Below are 8970 nucleotides of genomic sequence, written 5' to 3'. Positions count from 1 at the left end.
TGCGACCAGGCAGTTTCAGTCCCATGATGAGACCTGAATCCCGACTGGAAGGGATCCAAATGGTCCGCTTCTTCCAGGCGTGCCTGGAGTTGTTCGGCAACCGCTCGCTCAGTCACCTTGCCCAAGAATGGAAGATTTGAGACTGGGCGATAGTTGGCCATTGTGGCCTCATCTAAAGATGGTTTTTTAAGAAGCGGTTTAATAACCGCCTCTTTCAGCGGGTCTGGGAAGGCTCCCTCACGGAGGGAAGCATTCACCACCCTACGAAGCCCATCGCCCAGTCCTTCCCGGCTAGCTTTTATAAGCCAGGATGGGCAAGGATCCAGGAGACAGGTGGTTGGTTTCACTCGTCCAAGCAGCCTGTCCACATCCTCGGAGGTAACAGATTGGAATTGATCCCACTCAACTTGACTAGACAGAACTCTAGCACTCTCCCGCCCCGGCCCTGCTCCCATGGTGGAGTCTACTTCTTCCCGAATCTGAGCGATTTTATCTGCAAAAAACTTAGCAACATCATTGCAGGAGAACATGTGGCCCGTACTGGGCCCCGATGTTGCAGGTGGTTCCGCTAAATTGTGAACCACCTGAAAAAGTCTCCTGCTGCTGTTTTCTGCAGATGCAATAGAGGTGGTGAAGAAATTCTTCTTCGCCGTCGCTATCGCCACTTGGTAGGCTCGACGTTGAGCTCTAACCTGTGTTCGGTCAGATTCGGAATGAGTTATCCGCCACCGGCGCTCTAGCCGTCTCAACGATTGTTTCATTGCCCTCAGATCCGTGGAAAACCACGGGGCTCTCCGGGCTCCATGCAATCGGAGAGGGACCCTATGATGTAGGTTTAGTCTGAGAGAAAATGGCTTAAGATCATAAACCAGTGTATTTAGGGTTATCGGTAGGTGGGAACAAGACAAAAGTGGGTGGTGTACATTCAGATATAAAATCAGATATACGCAAGGACATGTTTCTCCAGCCAGGTATTATCATTGCACAGACCCACTCCAGCCAGGTAAAAGCACTTGAGGGGGACCAATGAAAGGTGCAGCCTGAGGAGACATGGCCTAGGGAGAGGCCTGAGGTTCTCCAACTATGCTCTCACCACTACAATTCACAAGTCTTTTTTTTTTTTAATCAAAGTTACAAGCTTGGTGGATCAGGGGAATACTGTGGACGTAGTGTATTTGTTTTCATTAAGGCTTTTGACAAAAGTCCCCCATTATAGTCTTACAGAGAGGGTGGTAAAATTGAGCTGGACAAGGTAACTGTGGATTTGTACCTGGCTGACTGACCGAACCAATGGTTCCTTGTCATCCTGGGGAAAAGTGACAAGTGGGGTGCTGCAGAGTTCTGGATGAGGGAGCTGGGGGGATGCTCAGGAAAGTTGCAAATGGCACCAAACTGGGAGGGGTATCTAATGCCACAGAAGATAGAAATGGAATTCAAGATGACCTTCACAGATTGGAGAACTGGGCCCAAACTAACAAAATTCATTTCAACAGGGACAAATGCAAAGTTTTACACTTAGGCAGGAAGAACCCTCTGCAGAAATGTAAAAAGGATCGAGGGGGTCTTAGACCATAAGCTTAACCTGAGTCAACAGTGTGATGCAGCAGCAAAAAAAATCTAATGCTATTCTAGGCTGCATCAACAGAAGTAGAGTGTTAAGGTCAAGGGAAGTAATAGTACCACTCTATTCTGCCTTGGTCAGACCACACCTGGCTGCCACATTATGAGAAGGTTATTGACAAGCTGGAATGTTTGCAAATGAGGGCCACCAAGGAAACCAAGCCTTATGAGGAAAGGTTGAAGGAGCTGGGTATGTATGGCTTGGAAAAGAGGAGACTGAGAAGAGTTATGATAATAATCTTCAAATATCTAAATGGTTATCACATGGAAGATGAAGCATGCTTATTTTCTCCTGCTCTGGAGTGTAGGACTCAAACCATTGGCTTCAAGTTAGAAAAAATGAGATTCTGACTAAACAGGAAGAACTTTGTGAACGTAAGAGCTGTTTGATAGTGGAACAGACTCCCTTGGAAGGTTGTGGAGTCCCCTCCCTTGGAGATTTGTAAGCAGAGGTTGGATGGCCATCTGTCATATATAATGTTCTTGAGATTGCGGGGGGGGGGGGCGGTTTGACTAGATGACCCTCGAGGTCCCTTCCAACTCTACAGTTCTAAGATTCTATGAGTCTATAAATCCCATCAGTGCTGGCTGGGACTGATGGGCACTGCAGTTCAAAACATCCAGAGGCACCAAGGTTGGCTGAGGTTGCTGTACTGAAAGACCTACTAACCTGTCTAAACTTCTGCTCTCTCCAGCCTAAAGCTCTCTTTTCTTTATGCATACCTGCATAACAAAGCCAGGAAAGCTATTGCTGCTGTACCAACTTGACAGATAACACCTTTCTGAACTCATGGAGTTCGGGGGGGGGGGTCATTAGAACTACATGTTGTTGCATTGTGGCCCAGTTACATAACCGGGGTAGTAATAATAATAATTATTATTATTATTATTATTATTATTATTATTATTATTATTATTTATTATTATTTGTATCCCAGCCACTCTGGGCGGCTTCCACAAAGACCAAAAATACACTAAGATGTCACACATGAATGTCAGGTGTCTTCTGAATGCCAGGTAGTTGTTTATCTCTTTGACATCTGATGGAGGGCGTTCCACAGGGAGGGTGCCACTACCGAGAAGGCCCTCTGTCTGGTTTCCTGTAACTTTGCTTCTCGCAATGAGGGAACCGCCAGAAGGCCCTCGGCGCTGGACCTCAGCATCCGGGCAGAACGATGGGAGTGGAGACGCTCCTTCAGGTATACTGGACCGAGGCTGTTTAGGGCTTTAAAGGTCAACACCAACACTTTGAATTGTGCTCAGAAACGTACTGGGAGCCAATGCAGGTCTTTCAGGACTGGTGTTATGTGGTCTCGGCAGCCACCCCCAGTCACCAGTCTAGCTGCCGCATTCTGGATTAGTGCTTTCCAGGTCACCTTCAAAGGTAGCCCCACATAGAGCGCATTGCAGTAGTCCAAGCAGGAGATAACTAGAGCATGCACCACTCTAGCGAGACAGTCCACGGGCAGGTAGGGTCTCAGCCTGCGTACCAGGTGGAGCTGGTAGACAGCTGCTCTGGATACAGAATTGACCTGCGCCTCCATGGACAGCTGTGAGTCCAAAATGACTCCCAGGCTGCGCACCTGGTCCTTCAGGGGCACAGTTACCCCATTCAGGACAAGGGAGTCCTCCACACCAGCCCACCCCCTGTCCCCCAAAAGCAGTACTTCTGTCTTGTCAGGATTAAACCTCAATCCATTAGCCGCCATCCATCCTCTAACCGCCTCCAGGCACTCACACAGGATTTGAAAGAGAGGTAGAGCTGGGTATCATCTGCATATTGATGGACACCCAGTCCAAAGCCCCTGATGATAGTAGCTTCATTTAGATGTTAAAAAGCATGGGGGAGAGGACGGAACCCTGAGGCACCCCATAAGTGAGGGCCCAGGGGTCTGAACACTCATCTCCCACCACCACTTTCCCAGGAAGAAGGAGCAGAACCACTGTATAACAGTAACCCCGGCTCCCAGCCCCTCTGGACGGTCCAGAAGGATGTTATGGTCGATTGTATCAAAGGCCGCTGAGAGATCCAGCAGAACTGGGAAACAGCTCTCACCTTTGCCCCTAGCCTGCTGGAGATCATCAACCAGTGTGACCAAGGCAGTTTTAGTCCCATGATGAGGCCTGAATCCTGATTGGAAGCTATCCAAATGGTCCGCATCCTCCAGGCATGCCTTGAGTTGTTCAGCAACCACCCGCTCAAGCACCTTGCCCAAGAATGGAAGATTTGAGACTGGGCGATAGTTGGCCATACTGGCCGGGTCTAAAGATGTTTTTTTTAAGAAGCGGTTTAATGACCGCCTATTTCAGCAGATCTGGGAATGTGCCCTCAGAGAGGGAAGCATTCACCACCCCGCAGAGCCCATCGCCCAGCCCTTCCCGGCTTGCTTTTATTAGCCAGGATGGGCAAGGATCAAGGAGACAGATGGTTGGTTTCACACGTCCAAGCAGACTGTCCACATCCTCGGGGATAACGGACTGAAATTGACTCCATGCAATTTGACCAGACAGGGCTCTAGCACTCTCCCGCCCCAGCCCTGCGCCCACGGTGGTGTCTACCTCCTTCCAAATATGAGTGACTGCAAAAAACCTTGCAAAATCGTTGCAGGAGATCTTGGGGTCTTTACAACGCCCCGGTGGTAAAGGTGGTTCCATTAAATTGCGGACCACCTGAAAGAGTCTCCTGCTACTATTTTCTGCAGATGCAATAGAGACGTTGAATCAGATGCAATAGAGACGTTGAATAAAGTCTTCTTCGCTGTCGCTATCACCACTTGGTAGGCGACGTTGAGCTCTAACCCGTGTCAGGTCAGATTCGGAATGAGTTTTCTGCCACCGACGCTCTAGCCGTCTCAGTAATTGTTTCATCATCCTCAGCTCCAAAGAAAACCATGGGGCTGTCCGGGCTCCATGCAATCAGAGAGGGCGCTTTGGAACCAGACAGTCGATAGCCCTGGTTAACTCCACATTCCAGCGGGCCACCAGGGAATCAGCTGAAAGGCCATCAACATGGGATAAAACATCCCCTACCACTCTCTGGAAACCATTTGGATCCATTGAGTGGTGGGGGTTGACTATCCGAATCGGTCCCACCCCCCTGCAGAGGGGAAGGGTCGCGGAGAAGTCCAGTTGCACCAAGAAGTGATCTGACCATGGCACTTCTTTTACTTAGTGTCAGATCACCCACGTCACTAGAGGTGAACACCAGGGCTAAGGCATGTCCGTGGCTATGAGTTGGGCCAGACTTATTCAGGGACAGCCCCATGGAGGCCATGCTTTCCACGAAGTCCTGAGCAGCCCCTTGTAAGAATGTTTTGGCATGGATGTTAAAATCCCCTAGGACAACCAAACTAGGTGTTTCTAGGAGAACATCCGCCATGACCTGAAGCAGCTTGGGCAGGGAATCCTTGGTGCAGCGGGGAGGTCGGTACACCAAAAGCAATCCTGTACTGCTCCTATTGCCCAACTTCCAGAACTGGGTCTTCCCAATAGGACGCCTGGTGCAGACTAATGACTTCCTAAAAATCACTGCAACCCCCCCTCCCCGCCCACACGACCTGGGTTGCTGTGCATAAGAGAAACCTGGTGGACAAGCAGCAGCTAAGACAGGCCCATCTGCTTTATCCAACCAAGTCTCTGTTACACATGCCAGGTCAAGTCCTCCATCCACGATCAAGTCATAGATCGCAGTGGTCTTAAGAATCATTGACCTAGCATTACACAGCAACACCTTCAGGTCATGTGGGTTTCCCTTGCTGATTCCAGTATCCATCTGGTCAAGGCACAAACTATACAACAACCAATAAAACAACAAAAAACAAAAACAGAACAATTATACTAAAATTAATCCCCAACCGCATATCCATCCCACCCACCCGCCCCCAACAAAGCAAAAAAGGAGAAAAAGAAAGAAAAATTTAAAATGCCACCGACTGCTTAAGGGCATTTTAAAACTCATTAGCCACTTGGAACAGGGAAGCAATAGCAGAGCAACTTCCCGCACTTTCCCAAAAGTTTGTTCCAAATGAGGGCCTGGGCCAGTTGGAAAAGACCTTGGAAGGGAGCAGGCCCTGCAGTCCTCACCACAGCCTCTGTAACTAAAGGTTACAGAGTCCTAGATCAAAATAAGGATTTTTTAAAAAGTCTGCGTGTCCCCCCCCCCCTGAAATAAGGTAACAAATAAATATCCAATCTGAGTCTCCACAAATAACTTTCCGTAGCTAGTTGGAAACCAAATTTGCAAGCAAAACAACACCAGAGCTATGAGGAAAAGAAAGGTAATGCTTCAAGAAAGCTGTGTACACACAGAGGTTTCAAAAGGCAGTATTGTCTTGCACTTATTCAGCCGTAGACCTGTAACAGCAGAATTTGAAACTGAACCATTTTTTCCTGCTCCCCAGAACCATGGAACTGGTTTAGAATTGGAGAAAGAGTTGGATTATTTTAGTCTTTAGGACAGGATGGAAGACCTCTTGATGGACTCCCCATGACCAATGGTATAATACAATGGGGTTTAAAGTCCAGAAGCAGTGGGAGGGCAGTAGGTCACCCTTCCTTGCTAACTAAGGTAAGCTTTGCAAGAGGTCACCTGCAACAAGCAAGTCAACTTACACTCTGAATGATGACAACAGCAAAACTGGCTGTTCTGCCTTAGAGAGTGGTTCTCTACAACCAAATACTGAAGGCTTGGCTTTTAGTGGGACAGGGAAAGGAATCTGAATGAAAATATACCCCTTGTAACATCAGGGGTTTCAGGTTCCAGCAGAATAATCTAACTCTACATAAAGTGACATAAAACATTAGCAATATGCTTTCTGTTTCTCAGCTTTCCAGTATTTTCCCCTGGAGAATTCAAAGGCCTAATGCTCTTTCCTAAGGGTTAAGTTACAGTGTTATTCCTTTTTAGCCATAATCCCTGCATTATGAATGTTCTGCTTTGTTCTGCTCATTCTGTGTAATAGACTCTATTACTATGTAGTATAATATTTAGCCTACTTTCGCTGCAGTTCCTCACACCTTTTCAGAGCAGCTTATTTCCCTTCATCACCTATATTGTTTGTTGCAATAGTTTGCAGCCAATGTCAGTTTGCAGCTGCTGTTTCTTGTTTTCTAGGTCAGATCTCATCTCCTTCCATAGCCACCCAAATCGCTAGAAATCAGTTGTCGATTTGCAAAAGTCTAAAAGTTCAAAGATTTAATGAAAGCTGGGGACAAGAGATAAGTGGAATCCCTCCCAACATTTGCAATGAAAGTTGGGAGGAAAACTTTAAAAAACCATAATATATTTTAAAACATATCACTAAATGTTTACAAAAAATAATATATTAGAGGAAAGTGTGCATAACTATATTAGTGAAAATCACATACAAAAACATGCATAGTATTAGGAGAAATCGCTTGCAAAAATAGCATACATTAGTCAAAATGGCATACAAAAATTTGCACTAAAATTTCTCCTAATACATTGTAAATTGCTGTAGAATGTGGAAAACTGAATCTGAAACAGTGGTGAGGTGTGGGTGGGATGATAATCTGTAAGAAACAAAATTGTCAGGTCTTTCCACCCCTACTCAGAAGTAAGCACCATTCACTGCAATGAGACTTTCTTTCAAATAAGTGAAGGTAGGGTTGCAGTCTATATGGAAAAAGTGGGCAGATGTGAACATAGGAAGCTGCCTTATACAGAATCAGACCATTGGCCTGTCTAGGTCAGTGTTGTCAAGACTGACTGCCAGCAGTTCTCTGGAATTTCAGATAAGGAACCTTCCCCAGCCTTTCTTGGAGATGTTGGGTTCTGTGATGTTGGGTTTTTGCAGTGAACAGAGTTCCATGCAGGAGTTCCATACAGTACAGTGGTACCTTGGGCTACAGACACTTCATCGTTACGCGATTTTGGGTTGCGCACTGCGCCAAACCCAGAAGTACCGGAACGGGTTACTTCTGGATTTCAGTAATCAAGCACGCACAGAAGCACCAAATCGCGCTTTGCGCATGCACAGAAGTACCAAATCGCAACCCGTGCGTGCACAAACACGGTGCTGCAGGTTGCGAACAGTGCGGGTTGAGAACGTGCCTCCCGCACGGCTCATGTTTGCAACCCAAGGTTCCACTGTACACTGAGTTCCATGCAGAAATGTCAAGGCCCCATGGATCAGAGATGTGCATTGTTTTATTTCTGAGAGGGATTTAGTCAGTAGCCTTGAAGCTCCTCAGGCAGGCATTCTCTTTGAGCTACAAGGTCCAAGCTTAGAACATCATCTCCTAACTGACAGGAACATTTTGTACAAAGATTACCATAATAAAGGACAAAAGTGGTAAGGACCTAACAGAAGCAGAAGACGTCAAGAAGAGGTGGCAAGAAAACACAGAGGAATTATACCAGAAATATATGGATGTCTCATACACCCCAGGTGTGGTTGCTGGCCTTGAGCCAGACATCCTGGAGAGTGAAGTCAAATGGGCCTTAGAAAGCACTGCTAATAACAAGGCCAGTGAAAGTGATGATAATCCAGCTGAACAATTTAAAATTTTAAAAGATGATGCTGATGTGGGAGGGGTTAACAAGTCTCAGATGTAGGGATGGGGAACCTGTTGCTCTCTGGATTTTTTTTGTTCATAGACTCATAGAATTGTAGAGCAGGCCACAAGTGTCATATGGTCCAAGCCCCTTGTCATTGGGTAGCAGCTCCTATCAGCTTCAGTCAGCATGGTCAATGGTCAGGGCTGATTGGAGCAGCAGCCTCACAACTTGGGCGGGACGCCCCGCCCCCAGGACACATGCCACGCCCCTGCAGGCAGTGCATCCCAGGACGCATGCTAGCCCCCCCCCCGCCTGCTCTCCACCCCCACCCCCCCGGTGCCGGAGCATGAAGCTCCACCACTGATGCCAGCTGGTCAACTTAATTTCTTCCATTGCTTTCAGTTGGACATGCAATCCACAGTCCTGTGCAGATGTTCATAAAGTTTACTGTCTGAAGCTATTGCATATTTGGCCATAAATACTAGAGAGTTCTGTGATAGGCGTGCAGATAGTAGCCCTACAGCACAATCCGATGCATGTTTACTTGGAAACAAGTCTCACTACTTCCGCTGGGACTAACAATCACAATCCTAAGCATGTCTACTCAAAAGTATTATTTTTTTGGACCATTTCCTTTTTTGCTTTAATAAAATTTTATGAGTTTTTAAACCATTTAACAAATTCAGATCAATTTCAGTACAATATTCCCTTATAATTTTGGCTTCCCACCCTTTATTTCGTGACGTTTCAATTCAAATCATTCATCTACTGCCATAAAAGTAGTATGTCTGCAAAACATATACCCCACATTACATTCCTTTATCATTCCT

The sequence above is a fragment of the Podarcis gaigeae genome (assembly GCF_964106915.1).
Source record: "Podarcis gaigeae genome assembly, chromosome: Z".
Classification (NCBI taxonomy): Eukaryota; Metazoa; Chordata; class Lepidosauria; order Squamata; family Lacertidae; genus Podarcis; species Podarcis gaigeae.
The sequence above is the reverse complement of the archived record's forward strand: the minus strand, read 5'-3'. Positions refer to the sequence as shown.